Below are 22,789 nucleotides of genomic sequence, written 5' to 3'. Positions count from 1 at the left end.
GAACCAAACTTGGCATACCTCACAAGGACTTCAGGATATAAAAGCCTTTCAAATTGGGAGTTGATTGCATACATGGTTTATGAGTTATAGCAATATAGGTCATATATGGCATGGCCACAATGATATAATGCAAAAATGGACCAATCAGAAAAATAAAAATCCAACATTTTTTTAATTACTCTTTACTTACAGAGTCTACTGATTATGCTCATAGCAATTTTCCCATAATTGGATCAAATTCCTATGACTAGTTTGTAAATAGCTATTTTCAAACAATTGATGAATGTGACAAAAGTATGCATTTTTTAATAGGACTTGTAATTGCAAAGTTGTCAGGTCTACTGCAAGGAATAAAAAGAAACAAGTTGCATGTTCCTAAGTGAAAATTTGGAGGAGTTATGCATGATTTTCACAAATAGCGCCACCTAGTGGCCAAATGTTTCAAAACTGCACAGCATGACACAAAGTCCTGAGATATGCACAGTGGTGAGGTTTCATGTTGTTTGGCCAATGGTAAGTCTGTCAAATGGCCAATTATTTAAAATAAAAATTAATTGGCTCATGGCGGCCATGTTTTTTGAGTGATGATGTCATCATTGTGTGTCTTGATATCACTTGGGCCCCTGATGATGCCTGTAAAGTTTTGGCTTGATGTGACTAATGGTTTCTGAAATACAGTTTTTCCCATGTTATAGCGCCCCCTATTGGACAATCGTGGCCAGCTTTGACCTATGACCTCGGAGTCATGTGCCCTAACAACTGTTAAAATTTTATGAAGATCCGTCAAAGCGTTGCTGAGATATGGCTGTTTAAGTAAATTTGGCCACGCCTTGGAGCTATTGATTGACATGTGACAACCAGACTGTATGCAAATCTCAAAATGTTTTTAAGCAACGTTGATAATGAGATTCTCCTGAATATTTTGACACCAAGGTTGTGGTGATCCGATGAAAAACCAGGGACTAGTATAAAAAAGTAGGTTTTGCATATTATGCAAATTAGCAAAAAATCTAAGTAGGCGGAGCTTAATGGTTCTTGAGGCTTTTTTGTTTGGCTTGAGCCAAGGAATCCATCAGAAGTGGAATTTTGTTTCTAGGCCCTACGGTTTGGGAGATATCGACCAAAACGCAAAATGGTGCGCTATAGCGCCACCATCAGGCCAATGTGGGTCTCTGTGCTTTAGCACGGTCTCGCAAAGAGACTACACCATCCTGCCAAGTTTGGTCTCCCTGGGCCTTACGGTCTAGGCTGCAGTATGCGTTTTATCAGTAGAAAAATAATAATAAATATAGCCGCAAGCGGCAATTGGCGGGTTCACACACGAATAGGCCTCTTGGCCTCAATAGGCAGAGGCCCAAAAGGTCCTTTAGACCCTAAATGTGAAAAGAAGCTATTTGAGTGGAAAAAAATGCATAAATAAATCAATGTGCAAAAAAAGGTTCAATTGGGGCACCAAAGGCCCAAAAGGATCAAAATAATGTGTATTGGGAAATTGAGTCAGATCACAGAACTAAATCACATGCTGAGATCAGCTTTGTGTGTGTTTGTGTGGTGTTTCATGTAATAGTTTTCAGTCCGTTCCGGTATATGGCCACTAGATGGAGGCCAAGTACTACCATACTGATATCTCATTAATCTCATTAATGAAATAGGACATTTTGGTGACTTAAAAGGTTCATTTCTGGTCAGGCAGTGTACTTTATGTAAAAAAAAGATTCAGTTGAGGCACTAAAGGGCCAAAAGGATCAAAATAATGTGTATTGGCAAAATGATTCACATCACAGAACTAAATCACATGCTGAGATCAGCTTTGTGTGTGTTTGTGTGGTGTTTCATGTGAGCAATAGTTTTCAGTCAGTTTCGGTGTTTGGCCACTAGATGGAGCCCAAGTACTATCATACTTATATCTCATTAATCTCAGTAATGCAATATGACATTTTGGTGAATTAAAAGGTTCATTTGTGGTTAGGCAGTGCACTTTTTGTTATAAGATGCAATTGCAATGTTATAGAACTTATTGATCTGGACCATACAAGACCAATTACTCTGTCTGTATTCTGCATAACAAGCTTGCAGCATGAGTTTTTAAGTTTTTTTAGGTTTTTGGGTACTGTAGCGCCCCCGACAGGCCAATTTGAACCAAACTTGGCATACCTCACAAGGACTTCAGGATATGAAAGCCATTCAAATTGGGAGTTGATTGCATACATGGTTTATGAGTTATAGCAATATAGGTCATAAATGGCATGGCCACAATGATATAATGGGTAAATGGACCAATCAGAAAAATAAAAATCCAACATTTTTTTAATCAATTTTTACCTACAGAGTCTACTGATTATGCTCATAGCAATTTTGCCATGATTGGATCAAACTACTAGGGACTAATTCCAAAAGAGCTATTTTCAAACAATTGATGAATGTGACAAAAGTATGCATTTTTTAATAGGACTTGTAATTGCAAAGTTGTCAGGTCTACTGCAAGGAATAAAAAGAAACAAGTTGCATGTTCCTAAGTGAAAATTTGGAGGAGTTAGGCATGATTTTCAAAAATAGCGCCACCTAGTGGCCAAATGTTTTAAAACTGCACAGCATGACACAGAGTCCTGGGATATGCACAGTGGTGAGGTTTCATGTTGTTTGGCCAATGGTAAGTCTGTCAAATGGCCAATTAATTCAAATAAAAATTAATTGGCTCATGGCGGCCATGTTTTTTGAGTGATGATGTCATCATTGTGTGTCTTGATATCACTTGGGCCCCTGATGATGCCTGTAAAGTTTTGGCTTGATGTGACTAATGGTTTCTGAGATACAGTTTTTCCCATGTTATAGCGCCCCCTATTGGACAATCGTGGCCAGCTTTGACCTATGACCTCGTAGTCATGTGCTCTAACAACGGTTAAAATTTTATGAAGATCGGTCAAAGCGTTGCTGAGATATGGCTGTTTAAGTAATTTTGGCCACGCCTTGGAGCTATTGATTGACATGTGACAACCAGACTGTATGCAAATCTCAAAATGTTTTTAAGCAACTTTGATAATGAGACTCTCCTGAATATTTTGACACCAAGCTTGTGGTGATCCGATGAAAAACCAGGGACTAGTATAAAAAAGTAGGTTTTGCATATTATGCAAATTAGCAAAAAATCTAAGTAGGCGGAGCTTAATGGTTCTTGAGGCTTTTTTGTTTGGCTTGAGCCAAGGAATCCCTCAGAAGTGGAATTTTGTTTCTAGGCCCTACGGTTTGGGAGATATGGACCAAAACGCAAAATGGTGCGCTATAGCGCCACCATCAGGCCAATGTGGGTCTCTGTGCTTTAGCACGGTCTCGCAAAGAGACTACACCATTCTGCCAAGTTTGGTGTCTCTGGGCCTTACGGTCTAGGCTGCAGTATGCGTTTTATGCGGAGAAAAATAATAATAATAATAAGAAGAAAAAACCCGACAATTACAATAGGTTTCCCACACTACGTGTGTGAACCCTAATAAGAAAGAAAGAAAGAAGAAAAATCCTAACAATAACAATAGGTTTCCCACACTACGTGTGTGAACCCTAATAATAAGAAAATATAGCCGCAAGCGGCAATTGGCGGGTTCACACACGAATAGGCCTCTTGGGCTCTATAGGCAAAAAGAAACCCATAAGGTCCTTTAGACCTAAAAGTGAAAAGAAGCTGTTTCAGTGGAAAAAAGGCATAATTACATCAATGTGCAAAAAAAGGTTCAATTGAGGCACTAAAAGCCCAAAAGGATCAAAATAATGTGTATTTGCGTTTTATTTTTTAGAGAGGCCTGTGTTTTTGTGAGTGCATGTGAAAGAGAGAGGGGTGGAGGCATCGCCATTGGGTTGTTCGAAGGACGGGGGAGTCTGGAGGGAGTGGAGGAAGGGAGGGCACTCTGCGTGTGTGAGAATGGCCAGCGTGCGTGGTTTAGCAGTTCTCTGCTTAGGCCCTACAGTGTGGGAGATATTGCCAAAATGATTCAGATGTGTGTGGGTGTGTAGATGAACATACCATATCTGTTTCATGTGTATGTACTTATGTTAAGCCTGTGAAATGGCCAAAACCAATTAATTGGTGAATGGTGGCCATGTTTTTTAAGTGATGATGTCATCAATGTGTGCCTTGATACCACTTGGGCCCCTGATGATGCATGTAAAGTTTTGTCTTAATATGACTAATGGTTTCTGAGAAACAGTTTTTCCCATGTTATAGCGCCCCCTATTGGACAATCGTGGCCAGCTTTGACCTGTGACCTCTGAGTCATGTGCCCTAACAACTGATAAATTTTTATAAAGATTGGTCAAAGCGTTGCTGAGATATAGCTGTTTAAGTAAATTTGGCCACGCCTCGGAGCTATTGATTGACATGTGACAACCAGACTGTATGCAAATCTCAAAATGTTTTTAAGCAACTTTGATAATGAGATTCTCCTGAATATTTTGACACCAAGGTTGTGGTGATCCGATGAAAAACCAGGGACTAGTACAAAAAAGTAGGTTTTGCATATTATGCAAATTAGCAAAAAATCTAAGTAGGCGGAGCTTAATGGTTCTTGAGGCTTTTTTGTTTGTCTGGAGCCAAGGAATGCACCTGAAGTGGAATTTTGTTTCTAGGACCTACGGTGTGGGAGATATGGACCAAAACGCAAAATGGTGCGCTATAGCGCCACCATCAGGCCAATATGGGTCTCTGTACTTGTGCTCGGTCTTGCAAAGAGACTACACCTTTCTGCCAAGTTTCATGGTTGTAGGATGTATGCCGTAGGCTGTAGTTACAGTTTTAGATTATTATCTAAGCAATTATAATTGCCAATATAGCCGCAAGCGGCAATTGGCGGGTTCACACACGAATAGGCCTCTTGGCCTCAATAGGCAGAGGCCCAAAAGGTCCTTTAGACCCTAAATGTGAAAAAGAAGCTGTTTGAGTGGAAGAAATGCACAAATAAATCAATGTGCAAAAAAAGGTTCAATTGGGGCACTAAAGGGCTAAAAGGATCAAAATAATGTGCATTGGCAAAATAATTCAGATCACAGAACTAAATCACATGCTGAGATCAGCTTTGTGTGTGTTTGTGTGGTATTTCATGTGAGCAATAGTTTTCAGTCAGAATATGGCCACTAGATGGAGGCCAAGTACTACCATACTGATATCTCATTAATGTCAGTAATGAAATAGGATATTTTGGTGAATTAAAAGGTTCGTTTCTGGTCAGGCTGTGTACTTTATGTAAAAAAAAAAGATTCAGTTGAGGCACTAAAGGCCGAAAAGGATCAAAATAATGTGTATTGGCAAAATGATTCAGATCACAGAACTAAATCACATGCTGAGATCAGCTTTGTGTGTGTTTGTGTGGTGTTTCATGTGAGCAATAGTTTTCAGTCAGTTTCGGTGTTTGGCCACTAGATGGAGCCCAAGTACTATCATACTGATATCTCATTAATATCAGTAATGCAATGACATTTTGGTGAATTAAAAGGTTCATTTCTGGTCAGGCAGTGCACTTTTTGTTATAAGATGCAACTGCAATGTTATAGAACTTATTGATCTGGATCATACAAGACCAATTACTTGTCTGTATTCTGCATAACAAGATTGCAGCATGAGTTTTTATGTTTTCTTAGGTTTTTGGGTACTGTAGCGCCCCCGACAGGCCAATTTGAACCAAACTTGGCATACCTCACAAGGACTTCAGGATATAAAAGCCTTTCAAATTGGGAGTTGATTGCATACATGGTTTATGAGTTATAGCAATATAGGTCATATATGGCATGGCCACAATGATATAATGGGAACATGGACCAATCAGATAAATAAAAATCCAACATTTTTTTAAATCAGTTTTTACCTACAGAGTCTACTGATTATGCTCATAGCAATTTTTCCATAATTGGATCAAATTCCTATGACTAGTTTGTAAATAGCTATTTTCAAACAATAGATGAATGTGACAAAAGTATGCATTTTTTTTTAGGACTTGCAATTGCAAAGTTGTCAGGTCTACGGCAAGGAATAAAAAGAAGCAAGTTGCATGTTCCTAAGTGAAAATTTGGAGGAGTTATGCATGATTTTCACAAATAGCGCCACCTTGTGGCCAAATGTTTTAAAACTGCACAGCATGACACATAGTCCTGAGATATGCACAGTGGTAAGGTTTCATGTTGTTTGGCCAATGGTAAGTCTGTCAAATGGCCAATTAATTCAAATAAAAATTAATTGGCTCATGGCGGCCATGTTTTTTGAGTGATGATGTCATCTTTGTGTGTCTTGATATCACTTGGGCCCCTGATGATGCCTGTAAAGTTTTGGCTTGATGTGACTAATGGTTTCTGAGATACAGTTTTTCCCATGTTATAGCGCCCCCTAGTGGACAATCGTGGCCAGCTTTGACCTATGACCTCGGAGTCATGTGCCCTAACAACTGTTAAAATTTTATGAAGATCCATCAAAGCGTTGCTGAGATATGGCTGTTTAAGTAAATTTGGCCACGCCTTGGAGCTATTGATTGACATGTGACAACCAGACTGTATGCAAATCTCAAAATGTTTTTAAGCAACTTTGATAATGAGATTCTCCTGAATATTTTGACACCAAGGTTGTGGTGATCGGATGAAAAACCAGGGACTAGTATAAAAAAGTAGGTTTTGCATATTATGCAAATTAGCAAAAAATCTTAGTAGGCGGAGCTTAATAGTTCAAATTTATTTTTTATTTGCCTTGACCCAAGGAATCCAACAGACGTGGAATTTTGTTTCTAGGCCCTACGTTGTGGGAGATATGGACCAAAACGCAAAATGCTGCGCTATAGCGCCACCATCAGGCCAATGTGGGTCCCTGTCTCTATTTCTCTCATTGCACACCTGCTGCACCTTGTTGCCAAGTTTGGTCTTTCTGGGCCTTACGGTCTAGGCTGCAGTATGCGTTTTACAGGGGGAAAAATAATAATAAGAAAAACTTCAGCAATTACAATAGGTTTCCCACACTGTGTGTGTGAACCCTAAATATAGCCGCAAGCGGCAATTGGCGGGTTCACACACGAATAGGCCACTTGGCTTCAATAGGCAATAGACCCAATAGGTCCTTTAGACCCAAAAGAAGCTGTTTGAGTGGAAAAAATGCACAAATAAATCAATGTGCAAAAAAATGTTCAATTGGGGCTCTAAAGGCCCAAAAGGATCAAAATAATTTGTATTGGCAAAATGATTCAAATCACAGAACTAAATCACATGCTGAGATCAGCTTTGTGTGTGTGTTTGTGTGGTATTTCATGTGAGAAATAGTTTTCAGTCCGTTCCGATGTTTGGCCACTAGATGGAGCCCAAGTACTACCATACTGATATCTCATTAATCTCAGTAATGCAATATGACATTTTGGTGAATTAAAAGGTTCATTTCTGGTCAGGCAGTGCACTTTTTGTTATAAGATGCAATTGCAATGTTATAGAACTTATTGATCTGGATCATACAAGACCAATTACTTGTCTGTATTCTGCATAACAAGATTGCAGCATGAGTTTTTATGTTTTCTTAGGTTTTTGGGTACTGTAGCGCCCCCGACAGGCCAATTTGAACCAAACTTAGCATACCTCACAAGGACTTCAGGATATAAAAGCCTTTCAAATTGGGAATTGATTGCATACATGGTTTATGAGTTATAGCAATATAGGTCATATATGGCATGGCCACAATGATATAATGGGAAAATGGACCAATCAGAAAAATAAAAATCCAACATTTTTTTACTCAGTTTTTACCTACAGAGTCTACTGATTATGCTCATAGCAATTTTTCCATAATTGGATCAAATTCCTATGACTAGTTTGTAAATAGCTATTTTCAAACAATAGATGAATGTGACAAAAGTATGCATTTTTTAATAGGACTTGTAATTGCAAAGTTGTCAGGTCTACTGCAAGGAATAAAAAGAAACAAGTTGCATGTTCCTAAGTGAAAATTTGGAGGAGTTATGCATGATTTTCACAAATAGCGCCAACTAGTGGCCAAATGTTTCAAAACTGCACAGCATGACACATAGTCCTGAGATATGCAAAGTGGTGAGGTTTGATGTTGTTTGGCCAATGGTAAGTTTGTCAAATGGCCAATTAATTCAAATAAAAATTAATTGGCTCATGGCGGCCATGTTTTTTGAGTGATGATGTCATCATTGTGTGTCTTGATATCACTTGGGGCCCTGATGATGCCTGTAAAGTTTTGGCTTGATGTGACTAATGGTTTCTGAGAAACAGTTTTTCCCATGTTATAGCGCCCCCTATTGGACAATCGTGGCCAGCTTTGACCTGTGACCTCGGAGTCATGTGCCCTAACAACTGTTAAAATTTTATGAAGATCGGTCAAAGCGTTCCTGAGATATGGCTGTTTAAGTAAATTTGGCCACGCCTCGGAGCTATTGATTGACATGTGACAGCCAGACTATATGCAAATCTCAAAATGTTTTTAAGCAACTTTGATAATGAGATTCTCCTGAATATTTTGACACCAAGGATGTGGTGATCCGATAAAAAACCAGGGACTAGTATAAAAAAGTAGGTTTTGCATATTATGCAAATTAGCAAAAAATCTAAGTAGGCGGAGCTTAATGGTTCTTGAGGCTTTTTTGTTTGGCTTGAGCCAAGGAATCCATCAGAAGTGGAATTTTGTTTCTAGGCCCTACGGTTTGGGAGATATGGACCAAAACGCAAAATGGTGCGCTATAGCGCCACCATCAGGCCAATGTGGGTCCCTGTCTCTATTTCTCTCATTGCACACCTGCTGCACCTTGGTGCCAAGTTTGGTCTTTCTGGGCCTTACGGTTTAGGCTGCAGTATGCGTTTTACAGGGGGAAAAATAATAATAATAAGAAATATAGCCGCAAGCGGCAATTGGCGGGTTCACACACGAATAGGCCACTTGGCTTCAATAGGCAATAGACCCAATAGGTCCTTTAGACCCAAAAGAAGCTGTTTGAGTGGAAAAAATGCACAAATAAATCAATGTGCAAAAAAATGTTCAATTGGGGCACTAAAGGCCCAAAAGGATCAAAATAATTTGTATTGGCAAAATGATTCAAATCACAGAACTAAATCACATGCTGAGATCAGCTTTGTGTGTGTTTTTGTGTGGTGTTTCATGTGAGCAATAGTTTTCAGTTCGTTTCAATGTATGGCCACTAGATGGAGCCCAAGTACTACCATACTGATATCTCATTAATCTCAGTAATGCAATATGACATTTTGGTGAATTAAAAGGTTCATTTCTGGTCAGGCAGTGCACTTTTTGTTATAAGATGCAATTGCAATGTTATATAACTTATTGATCTGGATCATACAAGACCAATTACTTGTCTGTATTCTGCATAACAAGATTGCAGCATGAGTTTTTATGTTTTCTTAGTTTTTTGGGTACTGTAGCGCCCCCGACAGGCCAATTTGAACCAAACTTGGCATGCCTCACAAGGACTTCAGGATATAAAAGCCTTTCAAATTGGGAGTTGATTGCATACATGGTTTATGAGTTATAGCAATATAGGTCATATATGTCATGGCCACAATGATATAATGGGAAAATGGACCAATCAGAAAAATAAAAATCCAAAATTTTTTTAATCACTTTTTACCTACAGAGTCTACTGATTATGCTCATAGCAATTTTGCCATAATTGGATCAAATTCCTATGACTAGTTTGTAAATAGCTATTTTCAAACAATAGATGAATGTGACAAAAGTATGCATTTTTTAATAGGACTTGTAATTGCAAAGTTGTCAGGTCTACTGCAAGGAATAAAAAGAAACAAGTTGCATGTTCCTAAGTGAAAATTTGGAGGAGTTATGCATGATTTTCACAAATAGCGCCACCTAGAGGCCAAATGTTTCAAAACTGCACAGCATGACACATAGTCCTGAGATATGCACAGTGGTGAGGTTTCATGTTGTTTGTCCAATGGTAAGTCTGTCAAATGGCCAATTAATTCAAATAAAAATTAATTGGCTCATGGCGGCCATGTTTTTTGAGTGATGATGTCATCATTGTGTGTCTTGATATCATTTGGGCCCCTGATGATGCCTGTAAAGTTTTGGCTTGATGTGACTAATGGTTTCTGAGATACAGTTTTTCCCATGTTATAGCGCCCCCTATTGGACAATCGTGGCCAGCTTTGACGTATGACCTCGTAGTCATGTGCCCTAACAACGGTTAAAATTTTATGAAGATCGGTCAAAGCGTTGCTGAGATATGGCTGTTTAAGTAAATTTGGCCACGCCTTGGAGCTATTGATTGACATGTGACAACCAGACTGTATGCAAATCTCAAAATGTTTTTAAGCAACGTTGATAATGAGATTCTCCTGAATATTTTGACACCAAGGTTGTGGTGATCCGATGAAAAACCAGGGACTAGTACAAAAAAGTAGGTTTTGCATATTATGCAAATTAGCAAAAAATCTAAGTAGGCGGAGCTTAATGGTTCTTGAGGCTTTTTTGTTTGGCTGAAGCCAAGGAATGCACCTGAAGTGGAATTTTGTTGCTAGGCCATACGGTTTAGGAGATATGGACCAAAACGCAAAATGGTGCGCTATAGCGCCACCATCAGGCCAATGTGGGTCTCTGTGCTTTGGCACGGTCTCGCAAAGAGACTACACCATTCTGCCAAGTTTGGTGTCTCTGGGCCTTACGGTCTAGGCTGCAGTATGCGTTTTATGCGGAGAAAAATAATAATAATAATAATAAGAAGAAAAAACCCGACAATTACAATAGGTTTCCCACACTACGTGTGTGAACCCTAATAAGAAAGAAAGAAAAAACCCGACAATAACAATAGGTTTCCCACACTGTGTGTGTGAACCCTAATAATAACAAGACCAATTACTTGTCTGTATTCTGCATAACAAGATTGCAGCATGAGTTTTTATGTTTTCTTAGGTTTTTGGTTACTGTAGCGCCCCCGACAGGCCAATTTGAACCAAACTTGGCGTACCTCACAAGGACTTCAGGATATAAAAGCCTTTCAAATTGGGAATTGATTGCATACATGGTTTATGAGTTATAGCAATATAGGTCATATATGGCATGGCCACAATGATATAATGGGAAAATGGACCAATCAGAAAAATAAAAATCCAACATTTTTTTACTCAGTTTTTACCTACAGAGTCTACTGATTATGCTCATAGCAATTTTTCCATAATTGGATCAAATTCCTATGACTAGTTTGTAAATAGCTATTTTCAAACAATAGATGAATGTGACAAAAGTATGCATTTTTTAATAGGACTTGTAATTGCAAAGTTGTCAGGTCTACTGCAAGGAATAAAATGAAACAAGCTGCATGTTCCTAAGTGAAAATTTGGAGGAGTTATGCATGATTTTCACAAATAGCGCCACCTAGTGGCCATATGTTTTAAAACTGCACAGCATGACACATAGTCCTGAGATATGCACAGTGGTGAGGTTTCATGTTGTTTGGCCAATGGTAAGTCTGTCAAATGGCCAATTATTTCAAATAAAAATTAATTGGCTCATGGCGGCCATGTTTTTTGAGTGATGATGTCATCATTGTGTGTCTTGATATCACTTGGGCCTCTGATGATGCCTGTAAAGTTTTGGCTTGATGTGACTAATGGTTTCTGAGATACAGTTTTTCCCATGTTATAGCGCCCCCTATTGGACAATCGAGGCCAGCTTTGACCTATGACCTCGGAGTCATGTGCCCTAACAACTGTTAAAATTTTATGAAGATCCGTCAAAGCGTTGCTGAGATATGGCTGTTTAAGTAAATTTGGCCACGCCTTGGGGCTATTGATTGACATGTGACAACCAGACTGTATGCAAATCTCAAAATGTTTTTAAGCAACTTTGATAATGAGATTCTCCTGAATATTTTGACACCAAGGTTGTGGTGATCCGATGAAAAACCAGGGAGTAGTAGGAAAAAGTAGGTTTTGCATATTATGCAAATTAGCAAAAAATCTAAGTAGGCGGAGCTTAATGGTTCTTGAGGCTTTTTTGTTTGTCTGGAGCCAAGGAATGCACCTGAAGTGGAATTTTTTTTCTAGGACCTAAGTGGTGGGAGATATGGACCAAAACGCAAAAGGCTGCGCTATAGCGCCACCATCAGGCCAATGTGGGTCTCTGTGCTTTAGCACGGTCTCGCAAAGAGACTACACCATTCTGCCAAGTTTGGTGTCTCTGGGCCTTACGGTCTAGGCTGCAGTATGCGTTTTATGCGGAGAAAAATAATAATAAATATAGCCGCAAGCGGCAATTGGCGGGTTCACACACGAATAGGCTTCTTGGCCTCAATAGGCAGAGGCCCAAAAGGTCCTTTAGACCCTAAATGTGAAAAAAAGCTGTTTGAGTGGAAAAAATGCACAAATAAATCAATGTGCAAATAAAGGTTCAATTGGGGCACTAAAGGGCCAAAAGGATCAAAATAATGTGTATTGGCAAAATAATTCAGATCACAGAACTAAATCACATGCTGAGATCAGCTTTGTGTGTGTTTGTGTGGTATTTCATGTGAGCAATAGTTTTCAGTCAGAATATGGCCACTAGATGGAGGCCAAGTACTACCATACTGATATCTCATTAATCTCAGTAATGAAATAGGACATTTTGGTGACTTAAAGGTTAATTTCTGGTCAGGCAGTGTACTTTATTTTAAAAAAAGAGATTCAGTTGAGGCAGTAAAGACACAAAAGGTTCAAAATAAATTGTATTGGCAAAATGATTTAGATCACAGAACTAAATCACATGCTGAGATCAGCTTTGTGTGTGTGTTTGTGTGGTATTTCATGTGAGAAATAGTTTTCAGTCCGTTTCGATGTTTGGCCACTAGATGGAGCCCAAGTACTACCATACTGATATCTCATTAATCTCAGTAATGCAATATGACATTTTGGTGAATTAAAAGGTTCATTTCTGGTCAGGCAGTGCACTTTTTGTTATAAGATGCAATTGCAATGTTATAGAACTTATTGATCTGGATCATACAAGACCAATTACTTGTCTGTATTCTGCATAACAAGATTGCAGCATGAGTTTTTATGTTTTCTTAGGTTTTTGGGTACTGTAGCGCCCCCGACAGGCCAATTTGAACCAAACTTGGCATACCTCACAAGGACTTCAGGATATAAAAGCCTTTCAAATTGGGAGTTGATTGCATACATGGTTTATGAGTTATAGCAATATAGGTCATATATGGCATGGCCACAATGATATAATGGGAAAATGGACCAATCAGATAAATAAAAATCGAACATTTTTTTAATCAGTTTTTACCTACAGAGTCTACTGATTATGCTCATAGCAATTTTTCCATAATTGGATCAAATTCCTATGACTAGTTTGTAAATAGCTATTTTCAAACAATAGATGAATGTGACAAAAGTATGCATTTTTTAATAGGACTTGTAATTGCAAAGTTGTCAGGTCTACTGCAAGGAATAAAAAGAAACAAGTTGCATGTTCCTAAGTGAAAATTTGGAGGAGTTATGCATGATTTTCACAAATAGCGCCACCTAGTGGCCAAATGTTTTAAAACTGCACAGCATGACACATAGTCCTGGGATATGCACAGTGGTGAGGTTTCATGTTGTTTGGCCAATGGTAAGTCTGTCAAATGGCCAATTAATTCAAATAAAAATTAATTGGCTCATGGCGGCCATGTTTTTTGAGTGATGATGTCATCATTGTGTGTCTTGATATCACTTGGGCCCCTGATGATGCCTGTAAAGTTTTGGCTTGATGTGACTTATGGTTTCTGAGATACAGTTTTTCCCATGTTATAGCGCCCCCTATTGGACAATCGTGGCCAGCTTTGACGTATGACCTCGTAGTCATGTGCCCTAACAACGGTTAAAATTTTATGAAGATCGGTCAAAGCGTTGCTGAGATATGGCTGTTTAAGTAAATTTGGCCACGCCTTGGAGCTATTGATTGACATGTGACAACCAAACTGTATGCAAATCTCAAAATGTTTTTAAGCAACTTTGATAATGAGACTCTCCTGAATATTTTGACACCAAGCTTGTGGTGATCCGATGAAAAACCAGGGACTAGTACAAAAAAGTAGGTTTTGCATATTATGCAAATTAGCAAAAAATCTAAGTAGGCGGAGCTTAATGGTTCTTGAGGCTTTTTTGTTTGTCTGGAGCCAAGGAATCCATCAGAAGTGGAATTTTGTTTCTAGGCCCTACGGTTTGGGAGATATGGACCAAAACGCAAAATGGTGCGCTATAGCGCCACCATCAGGCCAATGTGGGTCCCTGTCTCTATTTCTCTCATTGCACACCTGCTGCACCTTGCTGGCAAGTTTGGTCTTTCTGGGCCTTACGGTCTAGGCTGCAGTATGCGTTTTACAGGGGGAAAAATAATAATAATAATAATAAGAAAAATCTCAGCAATTACAATAGGTTTCCCACACTACGTGTGTGAACCCTAATAAGAAGAAAAAACCCGACAATTACAATAGGTTTCCCACACTACGTGTGTGAACCCTAATAAGAAAAATCTCAGCAATTACAATAGGTTTCCCACACTACGTGTGTGAACCCTAAATATAGCCGCAAGCGGCAATTGGCGGGTTCACACACGAATAGGCCTCTTGGCCTCAATAGGCAGAGGCCCAAAAGGTCCTTTAGACCCTAAATGTGAAAAGAAGCTATTTGAGTGGAAAAAAATGCACAAATAAATCAATGTGCAAAAAAAGGTTCAATTAGGGCACTAAAGGCCCAAAAGGATCAAAATAATGTGTATTGGGAAATTCAGTCAGATCACAGAACTAAATCACATGCTGAGATCAGCTTTGTGTGGTGTTTCATGTAATAGTTTTCAGTCAGTTCTGGAATATGGCCACTAGATGGAGGCCAAGTACTACCATACTGATATCTCATTAATCTCAGTAATGAAATAGGACATTTTGGTGACTTAAAAGGTTAATTTCTGGTCAGGCAGTGTACTTTATGTAAAAAAAAAAAGATTCAGTTGAGGCAGTAAAGACAAAAGGTTCAAAATAAATTGTATTGGCAAAATGATTTAGATCACAGAACTAAATCACATGCTGAGATCAGCTTTGTGTGTGTGTTTGTGTGGTATTTCATGTGAGAAATAGTTTTCAGTCCGTTCCGATGTTTGGCCACTAGATGGAGCCCAAATACTACCATACTGATATCTCATTAATCTCAGTAATGCAATATGACATTTTGGTGAATTAAAAGGTTCATTTCTGGTCAGGCAGTGCACTTTTTGTTATAAGATGCAATTGCAATGTTATAGAACTTATTGATCTGGATCATACAAGACCAATTACTTGTCTGTATCCTGCATAACAAGATTGCAGCATGAGTTTTTATGTTTTCTTAGGTTTTTGGGTACTGTAGCGCCCCCGACAGGCCAATTTGAACCAAACTTGGCATACCTCACAAGGACTTCAGGATATAAAAGGCTTTCAAATTGGGAGTTGATTGCATACATGGTTTATGAGTTATAGCAATAAAGGTCATTTATGGCATGGCCACAATGATACAATGGGAAAATGGACCAATCAGATAAATAAAAATCCAACATTTTTTAAATCAGTTTTTACCTACAGAGTCTACTGATTATGCTCATAGCAATTTTTCCATAATTGGATCAAATTCCTATGACTAGTTTTTAAATAGCTATTTTCAAACAATAGATGAATGTGACAAAAGTATGCATTTTTTATAGGACTTGTAATTGCAAAGTTGTCAGGTCTACTGCAAGGAATAAAAAGAAACAAGTTGCATGTTCCTAAGTGAAAATTTGGAGGAGTTATGCATGATTTTCACAAATAGCGCCACCTAGTGGCCAAATGTTTTAAAACTGCACAGCATGACACATAGTCCTGAGATATGCACAGTGGTGAGGTTTCATGTTGTTTGGCCAATGGTAAGTCTGTCAAATGGCCAATTAATTCAAATAAAAATTAATTGGCTCATGGCGGCCATGTTTTTTGAGTGATGATGTCATCATTGTGTGTCTTGATATCACTTGGGCCCCTGATGATGCCTGTAAAGTTTTGGCTTGATGTGACTAATGGTTTCTGAGAAACAGTTTTTCCCATGTTATAGCGCCCCCTATTGGACAATCGTGGCCAGCTTTGACCTGTGACCTCGGAGTCATATGCCCTAACAACTGTTAAAATTTTCTGAAGATCGGTCAAAGCGTTGCTGAGATATGGCTGTTTAAGTAAATTTGGCCACGCCTCGGAGCTATTGATTGACATGTGACAGCCAGACTATATGCAAATCTCAAAATGTTTTTAAGCAACTTTGATAATGAGATTCTCCTGAATATTTTGACACCAAGGTTGTGGTGATCCGATAAAAAACCAGGGACTAGTATAAAAAAGTAGGTTTTGCATATTATGCAAATTAGCAAAAAATCTAAGTAGGCGGAGCTTAATGGTTCTTGAGGCTTTTTTGTTTGGCTTGAGCCAAGGAATCCATCAGAAGTGGAATTTTGTTTCTAGGCCCTACGGTTTGGGAGATATGGACCAAAACGCAAAATGGTGCGCTATAGCGCCACCATCAGGCCAATGTGGGTCTCTGTGCTTTGGCACGGTCTCGCAAAGAGACTACACCATTCTGCCAAGTTTGGTGTCTCTGGGCCTTACGGTCTAGGCTGCAGTATGCGTTTTATGCGGAGAAAAATAATAATAAGAAGAAAATATAGCCGCAAGCGGCGATTGGCGGGTTCACACAAAAAAAGGCAAAAAAGCCCAAAGGGTCTTTTAGACCAACAAATTGGCCTCTTGGCCTCAATAGGCAAAAAGAAGCCCAATAGGTCATTTAGACCCAAAAGTGAATAGAAGCTGTTTGAGTGGAAAAAATGCATAAGTAAATCAATGTGACAAAACATTCAATTCAACTGAGGCACTAAAGGCCCAAAAGGATCAAAATAATGTGTATTGGCAAAATGATTCAGATCACAGAACTAAATCACATGCTGAGATCAGCTTTGTGTGCGTTTGTGTGGTGTTTCATGTGAGCAATTGTTTTCAGTCAGTTTCGGTGTTTGGCCACTAGATGGAGCCCAAGTACTATCATACTGATATCTCATTAATCTCAGTAATGCAATGACATTTTGGTGAATTAAAAGGTTCATTTCTGGTCAGGCAGTGCACTTTTTGTTATGAGATGTAATTGCAATGTTATAGATCTCATTGATCTGAATCATACAAGCCCCATTACTTGTCTGTATTCTGCATAACAAGATTGCTGCGTGAGTTTTTATGATTTCTCAGGTTTTTGGGTACTGTAGCGCCTCCGACAGGCCAATTTGAACCAAACTTGGCCTACCTCACAAGGACCTCAGTGTATAAAAGCCTTTCAAATTGGGAGTTGATCACTTACATGGTTTATGAGTTATAGCAATAAAGGTCATTTATGGCATGGCCAGAAGGATATAATGGAAAAATTGACCAATCAGACAAATAAAAATGCAACATTTTTTCCTTATTTAGTTAACTACAGTGTCTACAGATTATGCCTATGCCATTTTTGCCATCATTGGATCAAATTCCTAGGACTAGTTCTTAAAGAGCTATTTTCAAACAATTGATGAATGTGACAAAAGTATGCATTTTTTAATAGGACTTGTAATTGCAAAGTTGTCAGGTCTACTGCAAGGTATAAAAAGAAACAAGTTGCATGTTCCTAAGTGAAAATTTGGAGGAGTTATTCATGATTTTCACAAACAGCGCCACCTAGTGGCCAAATGTTTCAACACTGCACAGTATGACACATAGTCCTGGGATATGCACAGTGATGAGGTTTCATGTTGATTGGCCAATGGTAAGTCTGTCAAATGGCCAATTAATTCAAATAAAAATTAATTGGCTCATGGCGGCCATGTTTTTTGAGTGATGAGGTCATCATTGTGTGCCTTGATACCACTTGGGCCCCTGATGATGCCTGTAAAGTTTGGGCTTGATGTGACTAATGGTTTCTGAGAAACAAATTTCCCCATGTTATAGCGCCCCCTATTGGACAATCGTGGCCAGCTTTGACCTGTGACCTCTGAGTCATGTGCCCTAACAACTGATAAATTTTCATAAAGATAGGTCAAAGCATTGCTGAGATATAGCTGCTGAAGTCAATTTGGCCACGCCTCAGAGCTATTGATTGACATGTGACAACCAGACTGTATACCAATGTCACAGTTTTGTTGATGTTCCTTGATAATGAGATTCTTGTGAATATTTTGACACCAAGATTGTGGTGATCAGATGAAAAACCAGGGACTAGTATGAAAAAGTAGGTTTTGCATATTATGCAAATTAGCAAAAATCTAAGTAGGCGGAGCTTAATGGTTCTTGAGGCTTTTTTGTTTGTCTGGAGCCAAGGAATGCACCTGAAGTGGAATTTTGTTTCTACGACCTACGGGGTGGGAGATATGAACCCAAACGCAAAATGCTGCGCTATAGCGCCACCATGAGGCCAATTTGGGTGTCTGTACTTAAGCACGGTCCCGCAAACAGACTACACCAGTCTGCCAAGTTTGGTGTCCCTGGGCCTTACGGTTTAGGCTGCAGTATGCGTTTTATGCGGAGAAAAATAATAATAATAATAAGAAAGAAAGAAGAAAAAACCTAACAATAACAATAGGTTTCCCACACTACGTGTGTGAACCCTAAAAAAAGAAAAATCCGAGCAATTACAATAGGTTTCCCACACTATGTGTGTGAACCCTAAAAACCCGACAATTACAATAGGTTTCCCACACTACGTGTGTGAACCCTAAAAAACCCGACAATTACAATAGGTTTCCCACACTACGTGTGTGAACCCTAATAATAATAATAAGAAAAATCTCAGCAATTACAATAGGTTTCCCACACTACGTGTGTGAACCCTAAATAGCCGCAAGCGGCAATTGGCGGGTTCACACACAAATAGGCCACTTGGCTTCAATAGGCAATAGACCCAATAGGTCCTTTAGACCCAAAAGAAGCTGTTTGAGTGGAAAAAATGCACAAATAAATCAATGTGCAAAAAAATGTTCAATTGGGGCACTAAAGGCCCAAAAGGATCAAAATAATGTGTATTGGCAAAATGATTCAAATCACAGAACTAAATCACATGCTGAGATCAGCTTTGTGTGTGTTTTTGTGTGGTGTTTCATGTGAGCAATAGTTTTCAGTTCGTTTCAATGTATGGCCACTAGATGGAGCCCAAGTACTACCATACTGATATCTCATTAATCTCAGTAATGCAATATGACATTTTGGTGAATTAAAAGGTTCATTTCTGGTCAGGCAGTGCACTTTTTGTTATAAGATGCAATTGCAATGTTATAGAACTTATTGATCTGGATCATACAAGACCAATTACTTGTCTGTATTCTGCATAACAAGATTGCAGCATAAGTTTTTATGTTTTCTTAGGTTTTTGGGTACTGTAGCGCCCCCGACAGGCCAATTTGAACCAAACTTGGCATGCCTCACAAGGACTTCAGGATATAAAAGCCTTTCAAATTGGGAATTGATTGCATACATGGTTTATGAGTTATAGCAATATAGGTCATATATGGCATGGCCACAATGATATAATGGGAAAATGGACCAATCAGAAAAATAAAAATCCAAAATTTTTTTAATCACTTTTTACCTACAGAGTCTACTGATTATGCTCATAGCAATTTTGCCATAATTGGATCAAATTCCTATGACTAGTTCTTAAAGAGCTATTTTCAAACAATTGATGAATGTGACAAAAGTATGCATTTTTTAATAGGACTTGTAATTGCAAAGTTGTCAGGTCTACTGCAAGGAATAAAAAGAAACAAGTTGCATGTTCCTAAGTGAAAATTTGGAGGAGTTATGCATGATTTTCACAAATAGCGCCAACTAGTGGCCAAATGTTTCAAAACTGCACAGCATGACACATAGTCCTGAGATATGCACAGTGGTGAGGTTTGATGTTGTTTGGCCAATGGTAAGTTTGTCAAATGGCCAATTAATTCAAATAAAAATTAATTGGCTCATGGCGGCCATGTTTTTTGAGTGATGATGTCATCATTGTGTGTCTTGATATCACTTGGGGCCCTGATGATGACTGTAAAGTTTTGGCTTGATGTGACTAATGGTTTCTGAGAAACAGTTTTTCCCATGTTATAGCGCCCCCTATTGGACAATCGTGGCCAGCTTTGACCTGTGACCTCGGAGTCATGTGCCCTAACAACTGTTAAAATTTTATGAAGATCGGTCAAAGCGTTCCTGAGATATGGCTGTTTAAGTAAATTTGGCCACGCCTCGGAGCTATTGATTGACATGTGACAGCCAGACTATTTGCAAATCTCAAAATGTTTTTAAGCAACTTTGATAATGAGATTCTCCTGAATATTTTGACACCAAGGATGTGGTGATCCGATAAAAAACCAGGGACTAGTATAAAAAAGTAGGTTTTGCATATTATGCAAATTAGCAAAAAATCTAAGTAGGCGGAGCTTAATGGTTCTTGAGGCTTTTTTGTTTGGCTTGAGCCAAGGAATCCATCAGAAGTGGAATTTTGTTTCTAGGCCCTACGGTTTGGGAGATATGGACCAAAACGCAAAATGGTGCGCTATAGCGCCACCATCAGGCCAATGTGGGTCCCTGTCTCTATTTCTCTCATTGCACACCTGCTGCACCTTGGTGCCAAGTTTGGTCTTTCTGGGCCTTACGGTTTAGGCTGCAGTATGCGTTTTACAGGGGGAAAAATAATAATAAATATAGCCGCAAGCGGCAATTGGCGGGTTCACACACGAATAGGCCACTTGGCTTCAATAGGCAATAGACCCAATAGGTCCTTTAGACCCAAAAGAAGCTGTTTGAGTGGAAAAAATGCACAAATAAATCAATGTGCAAAAAAATGTTCAATTGGGGCACTAAAGGCCGAAAAGGATCAAAATAATGTGTATTGGCAAAATGATTCAGATCACAGAACTAAATCACATGCTGAGATCAGCTTTGTGTGTGTTTGTGTGGTGTTTCATGTGAGCAATAGTTTTCAGTCAGTTTCGGTGTTTGGCCACTAGATGGAGCCCAAGTACCATCATACTGATATCTCATTTTTATCAGTAATGCAATGACATTTTGGTGAATTAAAAGGTTCATTTCTGGTCAGGCAGTGCACTTTTTGTTATAAGATGCAATTGCAATGTTATAGAACTTATTGATCTGGATCATACAAGACCAATTACTTGTCTGTATTCTGCATAACAAGATTGCAGCATGAGTTTTTATGTTTTCTTAGGTTTTTGGGTACTGTAGCGCCCCCGACAGGCCAATTTGAACCAAACTTGGCATACCTCACAAGGACTTCCCGATATAAAAGCCTTTCAAATTGGGAGTTGATTGCATACATGGTTTATGAGTTATAGCAATATAGGTCATATATGGCATGGCCACAATGATATAATGGGAAAATGGACCAATCAGATAAATAGAAATCCATTATTTTTTTAATCAGTTTTTACCTACAGAGTCTACTGATTATGCTCATAGCAATTTTTCCATAATTGGATCAAATTCCTATGACTAGTTTGTAAATAGCTATTTTCAAACAATAGATGAATGTGACAAAAGTATGCATTTTTTAATAGGACTTGTAATTGCAAAGTTGTCAGGTCTACTGCAAGGAATAAAAAGAAACAAGTTGCATGTTCCTAAGTGAAAATTTGGAGGAGTTATGCATGATTTTCACAAATAGCGCCACCTTGTGGCCAAATGTTTTAAAACTGCACAGCATGACACATAGTCCTGAGATATGCACAGTGGTAAGGTTTCATGTTGTTTGGCCAATGGTAAGTCTGTCAAATGGCCAATTAATTCAAATAAAAATTAATTGGCTCATGGCGGCCATGTTTTTTGAGTGATGATGGCATCATTGTGTGTCTTGATATCACTTGGGCCCCTGATGATGCCTGTAAAGTTTTGGCTTGATGTGACTAACGGTTTCTGAGATACAGTTTTTCCCATGTTATAGCGCCCCCTATTGGACAATCGTGGCCAGCTTTGACCTATGACCTCGGAGTCATGTGCCCTAACAACTGTTAAAATTTTATGAAGATCGGTCAAAGCGTTGCTGAGATATGGCTGTTTAAGTAAATTTGGCCACGCCTCGGAGCTATTGATTGACATGTGACAACCAGACTGTATGCAAATCTCAAAATGTTTTTAAGCAACTTTGATAATGAGATTCTCCTGAATATTTTGACACCAAGGTTGTGGTGATCGGATGAAAAACCAGGGACTAGTACAAAAAAGTAGGTTTTGCATATTATGCAAATTAGCAAAAAATCTAAGTAGGCGGAGCTTAATGGTTCTTGAGGCTTTTTTGTTTGGCTTGAGCCAAGGAATCCATCAGAAGTGGAATTTTGTTTCTAGGCCCTACGGTTTGGGAGATATGGACCTAAACGCAAAATGGTGCGCTATAGCGCCACCATCAGGCCAATGTGGGTCTCTGTGCTTTGGCACGGTCTCGCAAAGAGACTACACCATTCTGCCAAGTTTGGTGTCTCTGGGCCTTACGGTCTAGGCTGCAGTATGCGTTTTATGCGGAGAAAAATAATAATAATAATAATAATAAGAAAGAAAAAACCCGACAATTACAATAGGTTTCCCACACTACGTGTGTGAACCCTAATAAGAAATATAGCCGCAAGCGGCAATTACGGGGTCCAAGCTGAGGTTTGGCAAGATTTGCGCACCCACTGGTACACCATGTAAAGGTATATGAAATGTACATGAAAGTATATGAAGCACGTTCGTGAATGAAGTACCTGCTCAAAAAA

Source organism: Brachyhypopomus gauderio, chromosome 17, assembly GCF_052324685.1.
Source record: "Brachyhypopomus gauderio isolate BG-103 chromosome 17, BGAUD_0.2, whole genome shotgun sequence".
Taxonomy (NCBI): domain Eukaryota; kingdom Metazoa; phylum Chordata; class Actinopteri; order Gymnotiformes; family Hypopomidae; genus Brachyhypopomus; species Brachyhypopomus gauderio.
This window is presented reverse-complemented; position numbering follows the sequence as displayed.